The following is a 27891-nucleotide window of genomic DNA, read 5'->3' as shown; positions in this document are numbered from 1 at the left end:
CTACTTTCTATTTCTTTGTGTGTGAAATGGTTCGTGTTACTTAGCCAGTCCAAGACGTATTTGCTAGTTGTGGCCCAATTGTATAGTTCCAGGTTCGGTAGGCCAAGGCCCCCTGCGTGAACCGAACACATGATCTTCTCCAGGCTGAGCCTGTGTTTTTTCCCCGACCATATGAACTTCGCCCATTGTGTGTTTAAATGTTTCAGATCTTTCTTATGTAATAGCATGGGGAGCATTTGGAAGGGATACATAAGTCTAGGAAACAGGATCATTTTTATCAGGCTAATTCTGCCCGTCATTGATATCGGCAATGCCTTCCAATTTTCTAGATCCTCTATAATTTTGTCAATTATCGGTTTATAGTTAAGTGCATACCATCTGGCTGGGTCCTTTGATAAACTAATCCCCAGGTATTTAATAGTGTCCTCTAGTGTTTTAAAGTTAAATCCTAGATCTGCTCTATAACTAGGTGGAGATAGCCACAAGATCTCGCTTTTATCTTTGTTAATTTGGTACCCTGAGATTTTGCTAAAGTCTTCAATAATTGACATTAGTCGTGGTGTGTCCCTTTCTGGGTCTGATATGAATACTATCATGTCGTCTGCATACAGGGATAGGTGCAGTGTCTCCTTCCCCACCCTTATTCCTTGTGTGTCCGTCCTAATTCTGTATGCTAGCGGCTCCATGGCCAAGTCAAAAAGGAGGGGGGATAGGGGGCAGCCCTGCCTCGTCCCCCTTCCCAGTCCGAATCTTGGAGAGAGTGTGCCATTAATGATTACTGCTGCTTGAGCTGATCTATAAATGCTGGCGACCGACCCGAAGAAGGAGCCCCTAATTCCATATCTGGTCAACGTGTGGAATAGGTGTTCCCACAACACCTTGTCAAAAGCCTTCTCCGCGTCGATCGCCAGCATGCATGCTTTTTGTGATGTGTAGTCTGTTTTTCCTTCCTTTCTGGTGTTCCAGTAATGTTGTAAAACTAATTGTACTTTCCTGATGTTGAGGACTGATGATCTGCCCTTGATGAACCCTGTTTGATCGTTGTGGGTCAAAGATGGTAATATGATAGCTAACCTGTTGGCCAAAATTTTTGTGAAAATTTTGTAGTCACTATTTAATAGTGATATGGGTCTATATGATTCCCTAGCTGTGGGGTCTCTGCCTGGTTTTGGAAGGACACAAATGTGTGCTTCTGTAAATCTGTCACTTATCTCTTCCCCTCCTGTTATCTTGTCAAATAGCGTGACTAGTGGCGCCAATATTTCCTCTTTCATCAGTTTGTAGAATTCATTGGGTAAGCCGTCAGGTCCTGCTGTCTTATTTAGTGGTAGTTGTCCTATTGTCTTGTGTATTTCCTGTATTGTGATTGGTGCGTTTAATAGTTGAAGGTTCTCCTCCGTGATTTGGGGTAATTTAATGGTTTCCCAAAACTGATCTCTGTGTCTCCCGTCTACTGAATGTGGTGTATATAGTTCTGAGTAGTAGTCGCTGAATGCCTGCTGCTTTTCCTTTTCCGTTATTAAAGTTTTGCCCTGGACTCTCAATGTCTGTATTACATTGGGTTTTCTCACTAACCTTGTAATGTTGGCTAGGGTGCTGCTTATCTTATTGCCATATCTGTAGAAACGTGCCCTGGCTCTGGTTATGGTGCCTTTAGCATTTTGCAACAAAAATGTGTCCCTTTGTAATTTAACTTCGGTATACTTTTGCCTGTTCTCTGTGTTCGGGGCTCTAAGATATTTATTGTATGCGTTCGTGACTTGTCTTAGTAGTATGTCTTCCCTTTGTTTGTATTTCTTATTAACTCCTGATGCATATGACATTATGACTCCTCTTAAAACCGCCTTAGCTGTGTCCCAAAATAGGGCCGGTGTTGTCATATGTGCTTTATTAGCTTCTGCATAATGCAGCCATTCTCCTTTAAGGTGGTTTAACAGGTTAGCGTCCCTGTACAGATAGTATGGGAATTTCCAACCCTCTCTTTTGGGTCGCCTGGGCCCCATCGTCATGGTCATGGAAATTGGTGCGTGGTCTGAGAGTGTGACTGTATCAATTTTGGTGTCCATAATCTGTGTGCTCAAAGTGGATGATGTGAGGAAGAAGTCTATCCTGGATAGTGTCCGTTTAGATGGGGATATACACGTGTAGTCTCTGCTGTCTGGGTATCTTGCCCTCCAAATGTCTGTCACTTTTAATGCCCTCTTAAATTTGTTCAGTATCCTTGTGTCTCTCTTGCAGTAAATGGCTGGCTGTTTTTTGTTCCCTGGAATGTCTGGGTTGGGAAATCTGTCTGCTGGCACCTGTGGTGCGATGTTGAAGTCACCTACCACTATTAGTTGTGTCCCTGTATGGGTCAGTAATTTTCTTTGTAATGTTTGCCAAAACTCAGCCTTCCTGTGCAAGGGGCCATACAGTCCACATAGAGTGAGTGTCGTTTGTTCTACTTCTATCTTTAGAATGATATATCTACCCTCGTTGTCTATTTCCTTGTATGTTATTTTGTATGGTAATTGTTTTCTGAATAGGATGGCTACTCCTCTTGCTCGTTTAGCTTCGTATGGTGTGAATGTGACCTCCCCCACCCAATCCTGTTGGAGTTTCCTGTGTTCTCCTTGGGATAAATGTGTCTCTTCCAACACTGCAATGTCTGCTCTTTGTTTTTTAAGGTATTTAAGAATAGCTTTTCTCTTAACAGGTGATGTGACCCCACCCACATTCCATGCTACTATCTTGATCTGGTTTAGTGCCATTGTGCTATGAATGAAATGTATCTTTTATGTATGTTTGTATGGTATTTGTGTTCGTCTAGTAAGCGCTTACCCTTGTGGTGTTCACCAGAAGTATATAGATGTATTTATGACCTACTTATTTCTTTTTCTGTGAATTGTAGCTGAGTCCCAGGGGAGTCCGTGCGCTGAGTCCAACCTGCTTGTCAAAGATAAAAGAAAAACAGTGTAAGCAATAACTTGTCTTGATTACCTTAGTTTCCAACACCTAGCCTTTATGTGCCTTGCAGAAAACGATATGTCTATTAAATAACAATTAAATAACAAGCCCCCCCCCCCCCAATAACTTGAACTGTGATACTTATTTTAACTGTTCATTGTTATGTCCTATTGTAGTCCTTAGGTGAAGACCTTTGGTCTTTCTTCTCCTTTTGCTCTTAGTGTTTCTACCAGACCTATAGCAGGTCTTGCCTTGCTTGTATGGAACTTTTCCTATAGGGATGTTGATACATTGTTATTTTTACTGCTCTGCCGGTGGATCATGTTCTTCTTCTTCCTGTTGGTTTCCGCCTCCTGCCGCATGTCTTAGATACTTCTGTATTTGGCTCGTTGAGTCAAAGAGTCGTGGGCCCTGGGGGGTTTGAATCCTGAGCTTTGCTGGGTATAGTAATGCCACTGGGATTCCTTTTTCTATGAATTGTCGACAATATGGGGAAAATTCTCTCCTCTTCCTGGTCACATCCGCTGAATAGTCTTGAAAGACGTGTAGTTTTTTGCCCTCATATTGGATTGGTCCAACTTGTCTGTATGCTCTCAACAGTTGCACTTTGTCTTTAAAGTTTAAATATTTTATCATTACTTGCCGAGGTGGTGCATCTTTATTGTCCATTTCTCTCATCTTGCCTACTCTGTGAGCCCTTTCCACTACACACGGAATGTTGGCTTCTGGAATTTGTAGTGTTTGTGGTAAGATAACCTCTGCAAAATGTATCAGTTCGGTGCCTGGAACTGACTCTGGCAACCCCACAACCCTCAAGTTGTTCCTCCTCGACCTGTTTTCCAGGTCATCCACTTTTGCTAGCAGTATAGAATTTTGTCTCTGAAGTTGTGTGACGTTCGTGTTGGTATCACGTTGTCTGATCTCTGTGTCTGAGATTCTTTGTTCAACTTGTGTCAATCTTGTTGAGAAGTGTTTGAATTCAGACGAAAGTGAATCCATCCCATTTTGGAGCTGTTCAATCTTTGGGAGGAACAACGCTGACAACTGAGAGACTATGGGGTGAGTATCATGTAGTTGAGAGTCAAATGTTGTGTCTTCATTATTGGATTCTGCATGTATTTCTGCCAAGTGCCTTGTTTTGCGCTCTGCAGTTTTGTTCCTGGCTGTCATGGTTTCTGTTCTTTTTTTGAAGCTATGATAATATTTTTGCATACAGTTGTCTGGCAATTGAGCTTCTTGTTAAAACAGGAATCGGGTTAGTGAGAGTTCTAAGGGATAAATGTTTACCCCTTTGTTCGGCTGCACCCCTTGTGTAATTGGCCTTGTAGGAGTATCTGTAGTCCTGGTAGGTTGTGTTAGTCTCTCAGTAAGGTCTTGGTCTTCACCATTATAGGAATGTCTCTGTGTTTGTTCAGGCGATGGTGTATTGGGGCATTGGGGGGGGGTTCAGGCCATAGGGTCTTACTCCTCACATGGTGTCATCACTACTAATTATGAAACGGTTACCTCCTTTCCGATAATTAATTTTTCCTTCCCCAGGGTCCAATTCTCTTGCTGTGCTGCACCCCCCTTCGTATCCCTACTGCTGTGTGTGGTGCGGGAGTTGTTTTGGGGTTAATCACCTCTCTGCCCAGCTCTCAAACTTGTATGTCCTTTCTCTCCACCTGGTATCTGTGTAGGGGCCTGTAATTTCCGTGCGCTGCGTGGCCTTTGCGTTATTACCCCTTCAAGTGATTTTTATTTCTGTGTATTTTGTCCCTTTGTTTCTGGCCAGTGTCTCTTCTGATGCAAATATATGTAGGGTTTTTTAGTGTTTTTTGTTTTGCAGGGTATAACGTGGTGCTCTTAAGTTACAGTTCCGCTTACTCTGCAATAGTATGTAGCCCTTGCCACGTGGGTCTTTCGGCTGTGTGTCAAATGGTCTCTTTATTACTCACTGTCGTTGTGGGTACCGGGCGGTTTCCTCTGCTATCTCTTGTGCCGTTTTGCACTCCTCCGGTATGGTTGCTTTTATGCCTCTATGCCTGGTGCGGGCAAGATGGTTGCTGCGCTTTCGCGCCACTGCTGTACAGTCTGTCCGGGTGCCGGGGCGGTGTATTTCCCCCGCACGCTTCTCTGGCCAACACTGACCTGTCCAAGGTGTTAAGGACTAAGGGTCATGTAAGGCTTGTGCGTTGGAGCTGATTGAGTGGTTTTTTTTTAGTTTATTACTATCGCTTGTCCGGAGCTCTCTGTCCTTGCTTCCACTCTGCAGCTCCGCCTCCCGGAAGTCTCCATCAATGTTTAATTTTAATACTAATTTCACATATACACACTTTCAAGGTATAATACACAATGTAACAAATGACACTTTCAAGTTCTGATGAGTGATCAATGACACAAGTATCGAGCAATTTGATTTGTTAGTGATAGTAGAAAATGTATATTTAAATCAGATTGGCTGATGTCATATATTATGTGATTATGCATTTCCCAATCAAAAGTGGTGGAAATTTTCACTAGTTTGTATTGCACTAGAGTATTGCATCAAATTTGGTGCGAAAAGTGTTTAGTCAAATTTGGTGTGAAGTGGAGAGTGGGACTTGTATTACATGCCTTAAACATGGTGCAAATAGATTTATCCAAAAAAAAAAAAAAGGAAGTTAGCTATATTATGTTATGAATTTATTTCATTTTTATCTCTATATCTACTAGTACACCAAATTTGGAGAAATGCTTTGCACCAAATTTGGAGCAATAATATTGTCCCCTTGCTTTGTAATGAGACAAAGATGTAATATAATCCATAAGTAGTAATATATTTATTTTATTTTTATCCCTGTATCTAGTAGTGCACCAAAATTGGAGCAATACTTTGCATCAAATTTGGAGCAATACTTTGCACCAAATTTGGAGCAATAATATTGTCCCCTTGCTTTGAAATAAATACATTACTACTTATGGAGTATGTTACATCTTTGTCTCTTATTACATTTATATCCCTATATCTACTAGTGCACCAAATTTGAAACAGTACTTCGCAGCAAATTTGGAGAAATATTATTGTTTGATTTAGAAAGAGTATACAATTTTAATAAAGTTTCTAATTTACTTTTATTATCTAATATGCTTCATTCTCTTGCTGCATCGAACATAACCTTTCTGTGTTTTCAGACTCCCATTGATTTCTATGGCATTCGCGGCCTCAAGGGTGGCGATAGGTACGCTGCATCAGAATTGACGCGAACGTACCTGTTGAATGTTTGATAAATTGGCAAGAGGGTCAAATGGAGTTGAATGTGATGGCGGATGATCAGTATTTCGCTCGAATAATACAAGCATCGATCTGCATCAGATTGATATCGCGGGAGCGTATATTACATCACACATTTTAACATTTGATGATCTTGACACTTTGTTAACTATGGCAGATCAAATTTGCGTCAAATTTGACGCGGACTTCCAGCGCATTATCAGTTATAGCTTTGATAAATTTGCCCCTAAATGTCAGGTATTAACAGTATTATGGCACAGACAAACCAATACAGCATTAGAGCCTCAATCCGATATACAGCGTCGCCCGTAGAAGCCGGCGACACCAACATTTGGGCGGGTTTGGTATCCTATATACTGCGTAACCTAGAAGTTACGCTCGTATATTTCTGCCTTCTCCCGTAGTTTTTTGGGCCATAGACAGGTATACCAAACCCGAGCAGTTTGGTATACAATATACAGCATAAGGACTTACGTGGCGAAAATGGAGAAATCTTACTCCATTTTCACCTCGCCACAAATTGCAGGCGTATTAAGCCTTACGCTGTGTATTGGAGCCCCGTAGCTCCCTAAACTAGATGCTAAATAAAACCTAACACCTAACGCATGCGCAATGTCTATCTACCTGTCAACCGCGATCTGCTAAATAAAACCTATCACCTAACGCATGCGCAATGTCTATCTACCTGTCAACCGCGATCCCCCGCCGCAATCCTTAATAAAGTATTTAACCCCTAAACCGCCGCTCCCGGACCCCGCCGCCACCTACATTAATAGTATAACCCCCTAATGTGATCCCCCTACACCGTCGCCAGCCTCATTACATACCCCCTAATGTGAGCCCCTTACACCGCCGCCAGCTACATTAAACTACCCCCTAATGTGAGCTCCTACCCCGCCGCCAGCTACATTAAACTACCCCTTAATGTGAGCTCCTACCCCGCCGCCAGCTACATTAAAATTATTAACCCCTAATCTAATCCCATTACCCCGCCACCAGCTATATTAAATGTATTAACCCCTAATCTAATCCCCCTACACTGCCGCCAGCTATATTAAATACATTAACCCCTAATCTAATCCCCCTAAAGTAATCACCTCTATTACCAGCCCTTAAAAGGGCCTTTTGCGTGACATTGCCCCAAAGTAACAGCTCTACTGCCAGCCCTTAAAAGGGCTTTTTGTGGGGCATTTCCTCAAAGAAATCAGCTCTTTTACCAGCCATTAAAAGGGCTTTTTGCGGGGCATTGTCACAAAGAAATCAGCTCTTTTGCATCTAATCTAAATCCCCCTACACCGCCGCCACCTATAATAAATGTATTAACCCCTAATCTAATCCCCCTACACCGCCGCCAACTATATTAAATAGATTAACCCCTAATCTAATCCCCCTACACCGCTGCCACCTATATTAAATAGATTAACCCCTAATCTAATCCCCCTACACCGCCGCCAGCTATATTAACTATATTAACCCTAATTATATTAGGGTTAATATAGTTAATATCGTTATTATATATATATATATATTAAGTATAATAACCCTATCTAACTCTAACATCCCTAACTAAATTCTTATTAAAATAAATCTAATTAATATTATTAATTAAAATATTCCTATTTAAATCTAAATACTTACCTATAAAATAAACCCTAAGATAGCTACAATGTAATTAATAATTACATTGTAGCTATTTTAGAATTTATATTTATTTTACAGGTAACTTGGTATTTATTTTAACTAGGTACAATAGCTATTAAATAGTTAATAACTATTTAATAGCTACCTAGTTAAAATAATTACCAATTTAGTGTTTGTTTTTGTAATTTAGTTTAGTTTATTTAATTGTATTTTAGTTTAGATATTTGTAGTTTATTTAATTTATTGATAGTGTAGGTGTATATGTAACTTAGGTTAGGATTTATTTTACAGGTAAACTGGTAATTATTTTAACTAGGTAGCTATTAAATAGTTATTAACTATTTAATAGCTATTGTACCTAGTTAAAATAAATACCAAGTTACCTGTAAAATAAATATAAACCCTAAAATAGCTACAATGTAATTATTAATTACATTGTAGCTATCTTAGGGTTTATTTTATAGGTAAGTATTTAGATTTAAATAGGAATATTTTAATTAATAATATTAATATTAATTAGATTTATTTTAATAAGAATTTAGTTAGGGATGTTAGAGTTAGATAGGGTTATTATACTTAATATATATATATATATAATATAATAACAATATTAACTATATTAACCCTAATATAATTAGGGTTAATATAGTTAATATATATAATATAATAACTATATTAACTATATTAACCCTAATATAATTAGGGTTAATATAGTTAATATAGCTGGCGGCGGTGTAGGGGGATTAGATTAGGGGATAATCTATTTAATATAGGTGGTGGCGGTGTAGGGGGATTAGATTAGGGGTTAATGTATTTAATATAGGTGGCGACGGTGTAGGGGGATTAGATTAGGGGGTAATACATTTATTATAGGTGGCGGCGGTGTAGGGGGATTTAGATTAGATGCAAAAGAGCTGATTACTTTGTGACAATGCCCCGCAAAAAGCCCTTTTAAGGTGTAGGGGGATTAGATTAGGGGTTAATACATTTAATATAGCTGGCGGTGGGGTAGGGGGATTAGATTAGGGGGTAATTAATTTAATATAGCTGGCGGCGGTGTAGGGGGATTAGATTAGGGGTTAATAATTTTAATATAGCTGGCGGCGGTGTAAGGGGCTCACATTAGGGGGTAGTTAATGTAGCTGGCGGCGGGGTAGGAGCTCACATTAGGGGGTAGTTAATGTAGCTGGCGGCGGAGTAGAAGCTCACATTAGGGGGTAGTTAATGTAGCTGGCGGCAGGGTACGAGCTCACATTAGGGGGTAGTTTAATGTAGGTGGTGGCGGGGTCCGGGAGCGGCGGTTTAGGGGTTAATACATTTTGTATTATTAGGAGAGTGAGGGGGGATAGCGGATAGAGGGTTAGATGTGTCGGGCTATGTTTGGGAGGCGTGTAAGACAGTACGGGTGATTTAATACTTTAGTCAGGTTTTGTAGGCGCCGGCAGTTTCTAAAGTGTCGTAAGTCACTGGGGACTCCAGAAATTTGTACTTACGCAGATTTCTGGACTTCGCTGGTTTGTGAGACTTACGGCACTTTAGCATCTGACGGCGCCGTATATGTGATAGCTCGAGTTGCGAGCTGAAACTACGGGCGGCGGGGGTTCCCTCGCTTGCACCGCAAACTACGATCTATATCGGATCGCGCCCCTGGGGTGATATTAAAAACCTCCTCACTCAGACAAGATATTCTAAGAAGTCTCGTTGGTACGGCAAGGCCCTTAAAAAAAATTAGAAACACAAATATTATGTTGAGAAATGTTTAAGAAGCCTTACGCTGACTATTGGAGCCCCGTAACTCCCTAAACTGGATGCTAAAATAAACCTAACACCTAACGCATGCGCAATGTCTATCTCCCTGTCAACCGCAATCTTCTAAAATAAACCTAACACCTAACGCATGCACAATGTCTATCTACCTGTCAACCGCGATCCCCCCCCCGAAATCCCTAATAAAGTTATTAACCCCTAAACCGCCGCTCCCGGACCCCGCTGCCATCTACATAAACTAACCCCCTACTGTGAGCCCCTAAAACCGCCGCCATCTACCTTATCTATCCCCTAATTAGAACCCCTTACACCGCTGTCATCTACCTTATCTATCCCCTAATCTGACCCCTTACACCGCCGCCACCTATATAAAAATTATTAACCCCTATTCTAATCCCCCTATACCGCCGCCAGCTATATTAATATTATTAACCCCTAATGTAAGCCCCTTACACCGCCGCCATCTCTATTAAAATGATTAACCCCTAATTTAATCTACCTACCCCGCCGCCAGCTATATTATCTATATTAACCCTAAGTATATTATAGTTAATATAGGTATTACTATGTTAGGGTTAATATTTATTTTACAGGTAAATTGTTAATTATTTTAACTAGGTATAATAGCTATTAAATAGTTATTAACTATTTAATATCTACCTAGTTAAAATAATTACCCAATTACCTGTAAAATAAATCCTAACCTAAGTTACAAATACACCTACACTATCAATAAATTAAATAAACTACAAACATCTATCTAAAAATACAATTAAATTAACTAAACTAAATTACAAAAAAAAACAAACACTAAATTACAAAAAATAAAAAAAAGATTACAAGATTTTTAAGCTAATTACACCTATTCTAAGCCCCCTAATAAAATAATAAACCCCCAAAATAAAAAAAATTCCCTGCCCTATTCTAAATTAATAAAATTTCAAAGCTCTTTACCTTACCAGCCCTTAAAAGGGCCTTTTGTGGGGCATGCCCCAAAGAATTCAGCTCTTTTGCATACAAATACAATACCCCCCCCCCATTACAACCCACCACCCACATACCCCTATTCTAAAACCACCCAAACCCCCCTTAAAAAAGCCTAACACTACCCCCCTGAAGATCTCCCTACCTTGTCTTCACCACACCGGGCCGAACTCCTGATCCGATCCGGGCGATGTCTTCCTCCAAGCGGCAAAGAAGAATTCTTCCTCCGGCGATGTCTTCCTCCAAGCGGCAAAGAAGAATTCTTCCTCCGGCGATGTCTTCCTCCAAGCGGCAAAGAAGAATTCTTCCTCCGGCGACGTCTTCCTCCAAGCGGCAGCAAAGTCTTCATTCTTCCGGCGGCATCTTCAATCTTCTTTCTTCGCTCCGCCGCCGCGGAGCATCCATCCTGGCCGACGACTGAACGACGAATGAGGTACCTTTAAATGACGTCATCCAAGATGGCGTCCGCTGAATTCCGATTGGCTGATAGGATTCTATCAGCCAATCGGAATTAAGTTAGAAAAATCTGATTGGCTGATTGAATCAGCCAATCAGATTCAAGTTCAATCCGATTGGCTGATCCAATCAGCCAATCAGATTGAGCTCGCATTCTATTGGCTGATCGGAACAGCCAATCGGATTGAACTTGAATCTGATTGGCTGATTCAATCAGCCAATCAGATTTTTCTAACTTAATTCCGATTGGCTGATAGAATCCTATCAGCCAATCGGAATTCGGCAGACGCCATCTTGGATGACGTCATTTAAAGGTACCTCATTCGTCGTTCAGTCGTCGGCCGGGATGGATGCTCCGCGGCGGTCGGAGCGAAGAAAGAAGATTGAAGATGCCGCCGGAAGAATGAAGACTTTGCTGCCGCTTGGAGGAAGACGTCGCCGGAGGAAGAATTCTTCTTTGCCGCTTGGAGGAAGACATCGCCGGAGGAAGAATTCTTCTTTGCCGCTTGGAGGAAGACATCGCCCGGATCGGATCAGGAGTTCGGCCCGGTGTGGTGAAGACAAGGTAGGGAGATCTTCAGGGGGGTAGTGTTAGGCTTTTTTAAGGGGGGTTTGGGTGGTTTTAGAATAGGGGTATGTGGGTGGTGGGTTGTAATGGGGGGGGGTATTGTATTTGTATGCAAAAGAGCTGAATTCTTTGGGGCATGCCCCACAAAAGGCCCTTTTAAGGGCTGGTAAGGTAAAGAGCTTTGAAATTTTATTAATTTAGAATAGGGCAGGGAATTTTTTTTATTTTGGGGGTTTATTATTTTATTAGGGGGCTTAGAATAGGTGTAATTAGCTTAAAAATCTTGTAATCTTTTTTTTATTTTTTGTAATTTAGTTTAGTTAATTTAATTGTATTTTTAGATAGATGTTTGTAGTTTATTTAATTTATTGATAGTGTAGGTGTATTTGTAACTTAGGTTAGGATTTATTTTACAGGTAATTGGGTAATTATTTTAACTAGGTAGATATTAAATAGTTAATAACTATTTAATAGCTATTATACCTAGTTAAAATAATTAACAATTTAACTGTAAAATAAATATTAACCCTAACATAGCTACAATGTAATTATTAATTATATTGTAGCTATCTTAGGGTTTATTTTATAGGTAAGTATTTAGATTTAAATAGGAATATTTTAGTTTATAAATGAATTAGATTAATTTAATATAAATTTAGTTAGGGGTGTTAGGGTTAGATAGAGTTAATATAGTTAATATAAATACTATAGTAACTATATTAACTATATTAACCCTAATATAATTAGGGTTAATATAGTTAATATATATAATGTAATACCTATATTAACTATAATATACTTAGGGTTAATATAGATAATATAGCTGGCGGCGGGGTAGGTAGATTAAATTAGGGGTTAATCATTTTAATAGAGATGGCGGCGGTGTTAGGGGCTTACATTAGGGGTTAATAATTTTAATATAGATAGCGGCGGTGTTAGGGGCTCACTTTAGGGGGTCATAGATATAATATAGCTGGCGGCGGGGTACGGGAGCGACGGTTTAGGGGTTAATAACTTTATTAGGTTGCGGCGGGGTACGGGAGTGGCGGTTTAGGGGTTAATAGCTTTTTTATTGTTAGGATAGTGAGGGGGGATAGCGGATAGAGGGTTAGACGTGTCGGGCTATGTTAGGGAGGCGTGTTAGACGTGTCGGGCTATGTTTAGGAGGCGTGTTAGACAGTGCGGGTGATTTAGACTTTAGTCAGGTTTTATAGGCGCCGGCAGTTTCTAACGTGGCGCAAGTCACTGGCGACTCCAAAAATCTGTACTTACGCAGATTTCTGGACATCGCTGGTTTGTGAGACTTGCGCCACTTTAGCAAGTGACGGCGCCGCATATTGGATGGCTCGAGTTGCGAGCTGAAACTGCGGGCGACGTGGGTTCCCTCGCTTGCGCCACAAACTGCGATCTATATCGGATCGCGCCCCAAGAATGAAGAAATTACTTTAATAAGAATTTTGTAGAAAAAGTGGTGATAAATGTAGAGTAAAGTATACCCACATCAGTTAAATTATTCACGTTATACATTTGTATAATTCCAACATATTCTGTAGCTCAACATTATGAAATTTAGTTTCCATATGAAAGTTACAACACTTTTTAATGGCCCTATTCTCTTAACAGGCTGTTTTTTTAATAGTGTAAGATAACCTGCCATTGACAATGCTGAACTGATTTAAAAATCAGCTCTAAAGGCTTCAGTGCCATAACAGCCTTAATTAGCCCCACTGATATAAAAACTGTATTTTTGTTTAGAATATATGAATAGATTGTATGTGATCAGCATATAAAAGGGAGAATGTGCACAGTGTTAGATTTGATATAAAGATGCTCACAAGAGACATTGGACCTGGATAGAACAATCGCATATCCACAACTGCAAGTAGAGATAGATGCTAAAAAAAACAGAAGGCTTTGGTGATTTGTACAGAACTGTACCCAGGGCTGCATATAAAATAAGCTTTGTTTTTAGCGTAACATATAAAGTGCATCTATATAAAAAATAATGGATAATTAAGCAAAGATTACGTCATGATGTAAACCAACGTACTGAAGTCTGTGGCAAAATAATATTTTTATTTCATGTCATTTTCAAATCGTTTTAAGGGATTTTTTATAAGGTGCTTTTAAAGGGACATGAAATTCAAACACATTCAATTCCCCATAATTAATTAAAGGGAAATAAAAGTGCCAAAAGGAAATGTTCTAATTGTACAGCATTTTATTATCGCACTGTTGGCTGTATAAACTTATGTTCTTAACTACATCAAGGCATTAAACACATAGTTAAAGTCAGCTCCAAAATGCACCAGTAGCTAGCTAAACATATCTGGTGATAAGTTAATACCTAAATATGTGGGGGCGGGGGGTTCTGTAGTTTAATGGTCCCCCCACACCCCCCCCCTCTGGCGATCCTGATCGTGCCCCGGTTCCATATGAAGACAGAGGCCATGATCTCAGGAACTCCAGCTCTTGGCTGTAACTTAACAACCAAGACTGCTGGAGCTTCCTGCAGCTCTGATGTATATATAAGTTGTGCGGTACGATAAGCAAAGTACTGCACAACATATATACTGTATACATGATAACAAGGGGTAAAAATATGAAATTAGTGCAGCCAAGGTATACAACGTATCTAGACTTTTGCTTGATCATTCTTTATGCATTATGGGACATCATTTTTTAGCTCCACTTGTAATCTAGCCCAAAGTCTGAATAAAAACATGGCAGCTATATAAAGTGACTCAAATCTTATGATACAAGGTAACATTTATAGGAATAAAAGGGGTAGAGGGCCCTGCTGAGAGTTGCACTGTTGCAGTCAGCTATTATCAAGGTGACCTGCAAACAGTAAGGCTCTTAGGTTTTAAATGCTAAGGGGGTTCAAAGGGATAGCAATGGAAGAGAGGAACTGGGATTAGGAAAGGTTAGTGTAGGTTGTATGCATCCCTGAACAGTAGAGTCTTTAGGGAGCGCTTGAAGCTGTTAAAACTAGGGGAGAGTCTTGTGGAGCGAGGCAGAGAGTTCCACAAGATGGGAGCCAGTCTGGAGAAGTCCTGTAAACGGGGATGTGAGGAAGTAACAAGAGAGGAGGAGAGTAGGAGGTCGTGAGCTGATCGAAGGGGACGGGAGGGAGAGTATCTGTAGACAAGTTCTGAAATGTAGGTGGGAGCAGTGCAGTTGAGGGCTTTGTATGTCAGAGTGAGAATTGTGTGTTTTATTCTGGAGGCAAGAGGAAGCCAGTGAAGGGATTGGCAGAGAGGTGCAGCAGATGAAGAGCAACATGTAAGGAAGATGAGTCTGGCAGAGGCATTCATTATGGATTATAAAGGAGCTAGGGCACAGCTAGGGAGACCAGAGAGTACAGAGTTGCAGTAGTCAAGGCATGAAAGGCCATATTTAAGTATAGTAGTAAAATGTACCATGAGATTTGGCTAAGTTCCCCCAGAGTTTCCTGCAATGAAGAAATGTGTTTGCAATAGAATTAGGGTTATTGATGCAGTGTATGTGAAACAATAACATTATCCTGCTGATAGAATACCAATACACCAGGGTTCTTGCTTATAATGTAAAAGCCATTAAGTATCTTCTAACTGAATAGTCCCATTGACTTTACAGTGCCACATGGAGTTTGGGAGGTTTATAGATTTCCAATTTATGGGGAAAACAGATCTATAGCAACTAAGCATAATTTATTGCAAAGTGAAACTGAATTATGTACAGAGCTTGGGTGGTCTGTTCAGTAATGTCAGTTTCAGTCATGACTTTATTTACTAATGCTAACTGATCCCATGAGACATATTCATTTTTTATGGACTAAGTAACGTTTGTTGCTTATTCCTCCAACATTCAGCTACTTTAACTATACTGGTAATCTTTTTTGTCTCTCAAACCTACCATTTGGGAATAAATATTTATCTAAACTGTCTCACTGACTCACCATCTATTTTGTCGACAAAATAGATGGTGAGTTATATTCCTATTATTTCTAAGAATACCTAAACAGTATCACACTATGTTAGTATTTGTTTTTTTGTAGGTCTTGAGGAATTTCCGGAGTATCATTATTTCTATTTCCATTTTTTCATATTTTTTCATTATTGTTCACCTGTGACTCATCACTTTTTATACGATTACACTTTCACATTACATTTTCACTTTCATATATTTTTTATATAATTTTTCATAACTTTTTATATATTTTTTCACAATTGGATCTTCAATGCATTTATAGGATTTCAACTTATATACATCCTTAGGATTACAACTCAGGAGTTTCAAAGGATCATTTCATCATATGGACTGAACTCTAGGGACATATAAACCTCAGAAGTTTTTTAGTTTACATTATTGAGTTGTGCAGAAAAGGTTTTTAGGTTTTTGAGATTTTATCTTTATTTATACTATATTTTACACACCTACACTTTTGTACACACATAATTTTTGGATCACATTTGTACTTGTATTTATCTGTGGTGTATATTTCAAGTGCTCACCGACAAGCTATTGTAAATCTCATTTGGAACCGTTTTTTCTATTTCTTTTATTTATCACCAAACTCACTTATTTACACAACACACCTACCACACATGTTATGTTAAAAGTGACATTCTTGTACCTATGTTAAAATAACATTCTTGTACTTATATCACTGTGCAAAATACGCCAGTGAAACAACTTACCATATTATAATCAGACAACTATCTTTATTTATTTTTTAGATTGCCCTAGGCCATATCTTCTTAGAATTGTGGCCACATGGATCCATGTACTTAACTGTCGTTTTTAATTTGTGAGATTGTATTTAATAATTTTAATTATATATCTTATTGTTTTAACTATATAACGTCTGTTTTTATTGTCAACATTATATACGCTTTTCGTGCTAATTGTAATAAATATTTTGTGTCATATATACTATAACCAACTTCTAGATTTATTTCTATGATACATACACATAGAGACCATTCTAACACTCAACAAAAGCTATACGAACCTAAGATCTAACATTACATATATCAGACCCTGCCTCTTTTGGCGCTCCTCTCTATTTATTCTATACACCACCTCAGAGCAGGCAGACAGGTCTTTAGACCGCTGCTTCATAGCAGAGCTTGATAAATGTGCCTCAATATCATTACCTTTAGCTTAAATAGCATTTCAGGATTTATAGGTTTGGTATTGCTTGTGGTAATTAGCAATTGAAATGTAATGGCTTCCCTCAAAACACTCAAAACATATGCTTTTTTTTAATATAAATATAGGACACACTAGTACAGTTACTAATATGCCCTTAGAATGAAAGAAGGTTGGCAAACTTACCATATGGCACACCATTCATATAGACCATTTTGTACTAAAATATCATCGCTGATGGTTGTCAGTGTATGCAAAATATTTACTGTATGTGTTTTTGTATAAACCAAGCATGTACAAATCTGATATTCTTTTTGAAACATTTTACTTGTAAAAATCATTCAACTGAAGAGGATACAGAACTCTGGCATTTTTAGCTGGAAACGCTACAAAGTATACACATTTGAAAGTTGATGCGCTGTTTAATCCCAGTGGGCACTAGCTCATCTGATATTCTAATTAAACCCACAATATTGCACTTTATAGAGTGAAACATATCATCTAAGAGAACTTCACTGCTTTCCAATTCATTGGTAATTAAAGTCAGACTAAAAGGAAAGGCCCCCTCATCTGACCTCTGTGAATCCTGCCATGTGGGAGTAAAGTTTGGAACAAACCATTAGCAATGAATCTAACAGATGTTCTCAATAACAGAGACAGAAATCATCTAAGAAACTGTGCATAGTCCTCTTTCCAAAGGACTGTCATGCTGATGTGTTGTCACAATACTGTTAGTAACAGAGACAATACAATACTGAATTCGGCTTGTCGTTGCTACTATTTCTTGCCAATGCGGTTCAAATATTCTGTTATGTTGTAGGAAATTGCACTAGACAGCAACATGTAATTGATAGTTATTTGATGTCAGGGACATGATAAATATAAATATGTTGATTTCACAGAGATGAAATAGACCATGAAGGATATCTATGGGTCACTGCTCTTCTCATTTCCCTGGAGAGCACACATGTCCTGTAGCATTAGGAAACAATTTAAACATTAATACACGTTGATTCTAAAATAAAAGGTTCAGTCAATTTTCTTTAGCAGGTTATATATAAAAGTGAAAGCATTCTGCAATTAAACGCTGTTTCATAGTCTAATAAATGCTGTTTATAGCAATGACTCGTCTTGAGCTGCCATTCATTGTATACGGTAAAATGATTTTTTTTATTCTGCCATTTTTTTACACTTTACTAGATGGCATTTCTAAAAAAAAATTAACATTTACAGAGTTTCTTTTTGACCTTATAAAGCCACCCTCTAAGGAATATACATTACTTTTACAAGCTGAATTATTTTAGTTAATTTTTTACACTTGTTCATAAGATGAGTATCTTATGAACAAGTGTAAAAAATTAACTAAAATAATTCAGCTTGTAAAAGTAATCAGATCTTTGCATAGATGTCTGTAGTCTTCCAGTAAAACATAAATTTGTTGTGAGCTAGGACTCTTGCTCATTCTGCAAGATCATGGTCTGGTAGTTTTTTTGTTTGTTTTTTTTTTTGCTTTTATTTGTCCTTCCCATTTGTTCCCCCACCCTGATTTTTACAAAGTGAGTCCTGGGGTATCTTACCCTTGCCAGCACTGCCCACTACACCACTCTAGACTACAGAAAGCAAACAAAATGGTTAGAACCATGAAAACATAATATCAGGATTTTTTATTTATTTTTTCAAATATTTGTTTTATTGAGGTTTTTAGCAAAAGTTACGATACAAGTATATTTTGCCACAATTCAATACAAACAGATAAAAGTATACAATAAATATACCAAAATATCACAAAACATATAACAGTGAAATAAATGTGATAAAATACAATATTACAATATAAAATAGATGAACCATAAAATGAATGTTCATATGTAAGGATATATTCGTTCTCTCTGGGTTTTCCAGACTTTTGTGTTCCTCCGTGTGCTCTCAAAAAAAAGGAAACAAAATACGCAACATAGTGTAACTCTGTAGGCACTTAAAGGAGAACTGGTACACTTGTTTACAAGTGATTACTCACATTTGTTGGAGCTTTAAACCAAGCTCAGGGAAATGCGCACTCCCACTTTATACTGGTGGGAAAACAGTTACTCTCACGCAGATATGATAAAATCAAATATTTATTAAAATATATATAAAAAGTGTCTCAAATGCACCATAGACACCTCTGACATAGGGTAAATGAGCAATAATATATATGATATTACTCAAAAGAGCAGTTCCAAGTCCTGGATGGTGATGGATGGAGAAGCAGAAACTTAAAGGGCCACTAAACCCAAAATCTTTATTTCATGATTCAGATAGAGAATATAAATTTAAACAACATTACAATTTACTTCCATTATTTATTTTGCTTCATTTTTTAAATATCCTTATTTAAAGAAAAAGCAATGCACATGGTGAGCCAATCAAACGATGCTTCTATGTGCAGCAACCAATCAGCAGCTAGTGAGCATATCTAGATATGCTTTTCATCAAAGAATATCAAGAGAATAAAACAAATTAGATAATATAACTAAATTAGAAAGATGTTTAAAATTGCATTCTCTTTCTAAATCATAAAAGAAAAAATGTGGGTGGCATGTCCCTTTAACCGCTAAATCCTCCACCTTACAATACCAGTAGGGAACACTCCTCCCCCAGGTGTTCAAGCAAATGTAGAGACGCACTGGAGAGTCTAATGTTACATGGGAACTGCATTTCCCTGAGCTTGGTTTAAAGCTCCAACAAATGTGAGTACTCACTCGTAAACAAGTGTATCAGTTCTCCTTTAAGTGGCTACAGAGTTACACTATGTTGCGTATTTTGTTTCCTTTTCTTTGAGAGCACACGGAGGAACACGAAAGTCTGGAAAACCCAGAGAGAACGAATATATCCTTACATATGAACTTTCATTTTATGGTTCATCTATTTTATATTGTAATATTGTCTTATCACATTTTTTTCACAAACAGATAAAAGGACAATTTTTGTGCCATAACGATAAAATCATTTTTTGTACCATAACGATAAAAATGTATGAGCCTCATTAGAACAATAAACTACACTACACAAGTCTATCTGTGGGGATTAAGATCAATGAAATTAGGCTAAGCCAATATATAGACGTTATTTGATGAGAGTATATTTGTCTAGCATTACAATATTGGTACAACAATACAAACATATTCATATAATAACGCATAAACCAAGAAACTATAGGCAAATACCACTGAAACCTCCTTTTATAAATTTATATAAACCTCCTATGCTATAGATAGGCCACTCTTGTACCTACATAAAATATCTAATATCAATGGAGGTAAACTAGAATGAGATATAATTTTATAGACCCCGCAAGTAGTAGATGGGCTACTCTTGAGCCTATGCAATATACCGCTGGAGGTAGAAGAACTAGAATGATATACAGCCACTTTTGGACCATGGCATATAATTTATAATCTGATTAGAATTTATAGCAGACAAAAAGCTGCTAGCTAATAATCGCAGATAAAGAACACATTCACAAAATATATAACTGGGAACCAGTAAAATAACAACTGCGTGACATAATGCTAAAATATTATCTTAATGGGGGGGGGGCGCAGAGCTTTCTGGGACGGTTCAGGGTTATGGCATGAAAATGAATATTATAAAACATGGATGTTGTATAAATATATATAGATGACATCCTGTCAACAGTTTGGTTTCATTAACTATCACGATTAGGCCTCAGATAGCAAGCTATAGCTAATCTATGCATTGTCCATCCCCCATACCTATAATATCACAAAAATTAAAGGGTATACATGGTATGAGCAGTCCCTAGGATAGTATAGTGATAACTGTCTAAAGATGGGCGCCCTATTATAAACTAATGTCTTTACATTTATGATGCATAGAGGGTGAAGTAGTATAGCAAACTGAAGCTAGCATAGCATAAATTAGCCCTAAATATAAATAGTACTCTCTTGGGTTCTTCATTAGGCAGGTGTAAGGTAAAGTAACAGAAAGAACAGGTATTTAGCAAGATCCCCTTATATAAACATAGGATTACAGAGTATATACAAAACCCTCTATTATGAATCTTAATATGCTCTACATAATCTGGATAATTGCTTGGGATATACAGGACCAGTTGTTAGTGTGTGCAGGGAAGTCCCATAATAGATAAATAAGCTAACCATACTTGTGCAAGAAAAGAATATAGCCTTCTGCAGGCTTTGGTAATTTGGATCCTACCGTCATAGCATGGGCCCTATACCCGGGCAATAGGAAGTGAGGAGAACCCTCTATCTAAGAGGGTGGTATAGTTATCTCAAAGCAGAAAATAATTGAACTAGTAAATATGACTTCCTTATATTAGGAGATCGAAAGGGGCTGAACCTACATAAAGTAGCATAGTTATAATAAGTAAAAGAGGAGTTACCGGTATATATTTATAAAAAACATGGACGTCCAGCAAACCCTAAAGCTGTATTCAAGTAAAGGGTAAGCAATATTAGAACTAAAGCATAACAATAAATATAACACTAGTATTAATCATAACATCCTATACTAAAGAGCTGCATATTATAGAGGACTGCTGTCTTATTACATGGGGCTATGTATGTCACCAAGAGAGCATACCGCAGTAAAGATTTTCTACATAGATAGCTAATATGAGAAAAACACTCCTAGCAATAAATCTGGGGACATCAAACTGCAGAGTTAACGTTTACCAGCCAAACTAGGGAGTAGCTTAGGGTAGATTATAATTACAGGCATATGTCCCGGCAACTCAATCTATATTAGATTCAAAAAATGAACCTATGCCTACTGGAACATAAGAGCAAAAGTGTCTATCTTGCCCTTCGGTTTTCTGTGGCAATGATCAACTTGTTGCAAAGAGCTGTGGTATGACTGGGCGATCTTTCCAAAAGGAAACGGTGATCTCCTTTCAGACTTGTTATGCCAGTTTGGAGTTGCACTGATGTTGAAGTGTCTACGAAAGGTTGCATGAAAATGGGGCAATCACATCTGAAGTGTGCCTCCCACCTTAACAGATTCAGTCCAGCTGCATTTGGCAGTGTCCCAGCAGACATTCTACAAGAAAACCACTCGCTCTCAAATCTCCAAACTGCCAGCTTATCCCCAGAGGCATATTCGAGAGGTTTAAGGTGGTAAGCATAGAGAGCTTGATTGTGGGGGTCCAGCAGATATACCTCACCAAACCTGATGACTTTGTCAGCTCTACTGCCATCTCTTTCAATCTCCCACCGGGTGCCGGCGGCATCTTCCTTGGCGGAAGCTGAGGTAAGAGGAACAGGACTTGTATCTGAGCTCAACGGCGAACCAGCAGGCACACTCTCTCTTGTAGGTATACTTAGTTGGGCTTCTCCCTTCTGGTCATTTACTTTAGCGGATACCTCTGGTTCAAAGATGGCCGACTCCACGTGTATATCTCTCACTATAGAATGCAGGGTGCGAAACCTCCTGGACATCTTCTGCTCTAGTCTCAGCAGCATCTTACATATAGTAATATTGTCTTCCTCCATAGTCATGGATATTTAAGGCAGCAGTCGTGTACTTACTGTAGTTAGAACCCAGTGACCGGAGGAATTAGTGCAGTCAGGTTGCTAGGCCATTACTGTGTAGCTTGAGTTAGTCCGGGTTCCTGAGGTCATATTCGCAGATGGTAGCTTTAGGTTAGATATTGTTCAGCTTCCTTGATGTGGATTGTCAAAATTAACTTTTTAAGCTAGAAGCAGCAGGAGCTCAGCTCAGCTCAGACACGTCCACTCTCCTTGAGCGCTGGCTCCGCCCCATATCAGGATTTTTTATACTAAAAACTATCATGGTGCTAATTAAAAGTGGAATATCCAAATTTAAAGAGTATTTTTTTTATTAATAAAGTTTAGTTAGGGGGACAATAAATGCAGCATTTGATCTCTCCATAAAATGTTTAATTAAGAACATATTGTAGACAAAGCAACTAGTGTTCAACATATACAGCACCATTAATTATTCAATACATTGCTGAAATTTTGAACATGACACATGATTTGATTTGAATTGATACTAGTGTTATCTTGTTATCTATCTATCTATCTATCTATCTATTATCTGTCTGTCTATCTATCTATCTATCTATCATCTGTCTGTCTGTCTATCTATCTAGCTACATGATTCAATTGTACTCATATTGTAGTAGTTTGGGTTCTGCTGGTTTTACAGAATTGGTTTTAACCTGAGCCATGAAAAATACAAACGTTAATTACAAGCTCAATGACACTTTACTGATTGTTACAAATGAGGAACAGGACTTGGGAATTTTTATTTCAGATGATTTAAAATGTGTTTACTATATGTAGCACTGCAGCGAGTAAGGCCAGTAGAATGCTTGTATGCATTGGTAGAGGTATTTGCAGCAGAAATAGTAAGGTTCTTATGTCACTCTACAGATCATTAGTTAGGCCTCATCTTGAGTATTATGTGCAGTTCTGGAGGCCACATCTTCAGAAGAATATAAACAAACTTGAATCTGTACAAAGGAGGGCTACCAGAATGGTACATGGTCTAAAAAATAAAACTTACCAGGAGAGGCTCAATGACCTAAATATGTATAGCTTAGAGGAGAGAAGGGAAAGAGGTGATATGATAGCAACATTCAAGTATATTAAATAGCTTAGTAAAACTGAGGCTGTGAGTATTTTACATAAAAAGGAAAATTCAAGAAGAAGAGGGTCATGATTTCAAGCTGAAGGGAAGTAGATTCAAGAGTAATTTGAGGAAGCTTCTTTACAGAAAGAGTGATTGATTTATGGAATAAACTTCCTCAAGAGGTAGCAATGACAAACACTGTGTGGGACTTTAAGAATGCCTGGGGCAAACATAAGGCTATCCACGAACTAGATAAGTTTATACTGTTAGGAATTTACAGGCAGACTTTCTGTGGCTATGGCTCTTATCTGCTGGCAATATCTATGTTTCTGTGTTTCTATGTTCCATCTACATGCTATTCTCAGAATAATCCTTTCTTTGAGGGCATCATTCTATCTAGCCTTTATTTAGGCCTATAGTACACGTGGAGCGCTAAATTATCACACTCCCACTGACAGGCAAATTTGTCCGTTTGCCGGAGCACGATAATTAACCAGCCATTACAAGTGGCTGGTTATTGCTACCGCGAGCTCATGGTGGCAATTAGGACTCTTAAAATTTACCAGAGATTAGATCTCTGGTTAATTTTCTAAAAGTGCCCCAAATGCCCTAAAAATAGAGGGCATTGTAGTTTTAAATTTTAAAAAATGGAGCATTGTTTTAATAAAAAATAACTGCACAAGGCAGTTTTTGGGGTCTAAAGTTAGTGGGAGTGAGGTGTTAGAAAAACAACAGCACTGAAAAGTGCCTTTACATTGCGGTCGAAGGGGAACCATAGACCGCAACGTAAATATATATGTACTGTATATTATTATATACAAATATATTTATGTGTTAATAGGTGTATACACACATATCAACACATAAATATATATGTATATCAGCATATACATATACAGTATATTTAAAAATGCTGCCCATCGTTGTGCTTCTTACCCCCTTCACTGTGACGGCATCAGAATGAGGCTCCCATAGGAGCCTATGGAAGCTCACTCTCGTGAACGCTATGCTTCTCTTCATTATTGTAATAAAAAAAAAGCTAAGCAGCAGATTATAGTTTTATTGTATTATTCATCATTTAATATATATATATATATATATATCTTTTGGGAGCATTGTCACACCTTCAACAAAGGATACCAAGACAATGAAGCAAATCTGATAAAAGAATTAAATTAGAAAATTGTTTAAAATTGTATGCTCTATCTGAATTATGAAAGAAAAATGTAGGGATTTATGTCCCTTTAACATTTTTGTTTTTACATACATGAGCACTGTTTCATTTCCCTTTAACACCCTTATATAATTCTGCTGCCTGGTGTATACACAAACATGCAATGTCTAGTGAGCAACTTGTATATCTGTCAAGGCTGTGTGATTTAATAACACTTAACAAATTATTATAATTATTATTTGTATTATTATTATTATCATTATTATTTATTTCATTATTATTATAATTATTATTATTATTTGTATTATTATTATTGTTATCACTATTATTAATATTATTATTTTTCTATAAAGCTTTTCAAGCAATAGCCAAGGATTGCCTTTCCTTTCAATTTGACTATTTCAATTTGAGGTTAACAAATAATTATCTATTTTTTTTCAAACGAATGCAAATAAATTAATAAGCGACAAGATGCATGCAGTTTATTATTCTTCCTGTTATAAGACATTTTAAAATTATAGAAGTACTTTGTCATATATGATGCAGTGGTTACATTTTGTATTAGTGTTTAAACAATTTACTGCAATGTTATCGAGGCTTTACAAGCATTGGCCAATAAAAAGTTTTCTGTTCATGAAGTACTTAGTATGGATACAATTTGTAACAAGGTCTGATGCATATTCTCTACAGTGACATTTTTAAGTGAAAGGTGAGTTTTTCAAAGGTAATTCAGTGTACAGGTAGCCCTCAGTTTACGCCGGGGTTAGGTTCCAGGAGGAATGGTTGTAAATCGAAACCGTTGTAAATTGAAACACATTTTATAATGTAAGTCAAAGGGAAGTGAGGGAGTTAGGTTCCAGGCCCCTCTCAAAATTGTCATAAGTAACACCTAATACATTATTTTTAAAGCTTTGAAATTAAGACTTTAAATGCTAAACAGCATTATAAACCTAATAATATAGATTGTATCATCATCAAACTAAGTTTAATGAACAAAAACATTTGCTAAACATCACCTAATAAAATAATTACACAACGGACTGCATCATCATCATACTAAGTTTAATGAACAAAAACGTTTTTTTTACTTGCATTTTTCTGCAATCAGTTATCTGCATTGTTAGCATGTTAGATAATATTGGGTTTGCACCTATTCTATGCATTTCAATCTGCAGTGATTAATAAGCAGTTAGGCACCCTCACCTCAAGCTGCTGGACAGGAAGATAATAGGGAAGTGCCTGCTAAATTTTGCTTGATAGATCTGGTCTGATCTGTGTACACTGATCAATTTAAGGCTGTTAAGTTGCATAACTTTGCTGCAAAACAAGCGGACAGCTCCACCTACTGGCTATTTTAATTAGTTCATTGCTTTCCAAAGCTTTTCAATAGCAGTCAAATGACTGGAAAAAAAGGTTGTTATTCTGAAACGGCGCAAATTGAACCGGCGTAAACCAAAAATAGCTTCTGTGAAGATGTAATTTGTGTCATACAAGCCACCACTAACTCTCTAAGAAGATGTGGTGTTTGAATACTAGTGCCCGGGCTCTCACAGCATATGTGCGTATGCCACAGAAAAACAGTAATAACTTTTACAAGAAGCATTTTTGCAATATACTTCCATTAACAAAAATGCTTCCACATTGAAATGCAACCATGCACATTTCAATGTTGACCTATCCCTTTAAGGGACATCTAAGGGACAGTGAATCCCAAATTCTTTTTCTTTTCTTTCATGAGTCACACAGAGCACGTGATTTTAAACAACTGCACTTACACTATCAGATTTGCTTCATTCTCTTGGTATCCTTTGTTGAAAGAGCAGGAATACTCTACAGGATGAATACACTGTGAGCTTGATATTCAAAAACTTGGCATGGAAAGAAATCACACAAAATCTTTGCAATTTTTTTGGACCTTGTATTATCATGTAGGAGTCTTTGTTTCACATAAAGAACACTACATAGCAAATAAAGTTTGTGTTTCTAAAAATGTTTACGGGCCTCACTATACTGACGATATCAGGCCCTGTGTGAGCCAATCTCAAAAGGCACATATGTGAGTAAAAATATCATCAGCGTTAATGAAGTGACAGTTTTAAATGTTTTTAAGACATTATTTTGTATGTATGTCTTAAAATCTGATATATATATATATATAGATATATATATACTGTAAATACAGTATATATATATTTATATATATATATTTTTATATATATATATATATATATATATATATATATATATATATATATATATATATATATATATATATTAAAAACTAGATTAATGTCCCATTAAGTTAGAGTGACTGATTAAACTTAAACTGTAGCTGCACAGCATAATACCTTTAACTTTATCATTCTTTTCAAGGAATGGCAGAAGCTGTGTAATGTGTGCCATTTGCTGATTTTGTTGAATGGATTGCTGAGGTTATCATGAGGTTAGAAGTGTTTATTACTGCATGCAGTGCCTCAAAACATATTGTCTCATAGTCATTTTCCTACAGTAATTGCTTTTCACACGTGACTCAGCACTGGTAAAGGTATTAGCCATCTGTATGTACGTTTCCCCTGCATGCATGAAAGGTTAAGATGTGTGCTCTCAGCTTATTAATAGTGATGACTTTTTGCATAAATATTTTTGCTAAAGCAAGTAATGCCAAAATACTTCTACTGGCTTTTAAAATGAACTGCACCATATTTTTAGCTAACACAAAATTACATTATTGAAAAAAGAAGTGTTTTCAATAATAATGGAAAATAATTTTTAATAGCAGCTGTATAAGGAGACAAAACTGAATGAATAAATGTTGATACCAAATGGAATGAAAGCTTTACACAAAGAATATGTTTGGTATGTACTGATCTAGGGAAATACATACAACTTTATTTTTAAAGGCCGGTTCCTTAGAAGAAGCCATAATACATTCAAGAGCATTCTCAATATGTGGTTACCGGTTCAAAATGATTCACATACTTAGCACAAACATGTGATTTAGCATAGATGTCAAAGCATATTGTAAAATGCCCATTTGCCTAGATTCAATAAACATGTTCCTGAGCTGTAGTTTATAGAAAACAAATTGCCATAACATCACAACTTAAAAATGAATTAATTCATAAAGACTTCGTCATCCCAGACATGAGTTGCATGATAAGCTCCATTACTATCTAGGAACCTTTCACTTCTGGGAACATAGAACGATTTCCAATGTGAAGGATATCAGCAGTTAAAGGGACAGTAGTGCATTGCTGCGCTCCTACAACAAAGGATATAAAGAGAATTAAGCAAATTTATTAATAGAAGAAGATTGCAAAGTTATTTAAAATTGTTTGCTCTGTCTAA

At 37.4% G+C, this 27891-nt stretch overlaps 1 protein-coding gene across 1 annotated transcript in view; it reads left to right on the top strand.

Moving 5' to 3' along the window:
* Positions 1 to 27891, top strand: part of SERPINF1 (serpin family F member 1) — a 92308-nt gene that overhangs the window by 26583 nt on the left and 37834 nt on the right. The window lies entirely within an intron of this gene.

Source organism: Bombina bombina, chromosome 3 (assembly GCF_027579735.1).
Source record: "Bombina bombina isolate aBomBom1 chromosome 3, aBomBom1.pri, whole genome shotgun sequence".
Classification (NCBI taxonomy): Eukaryota; Metazoa; Chordata; class Amphibia; order Anura; family Bombinatoridae; genus Bombina; species Bombina bombina.
This window is presented reverse-complemented; position numbering and strand designations above follow the sequence as displayed.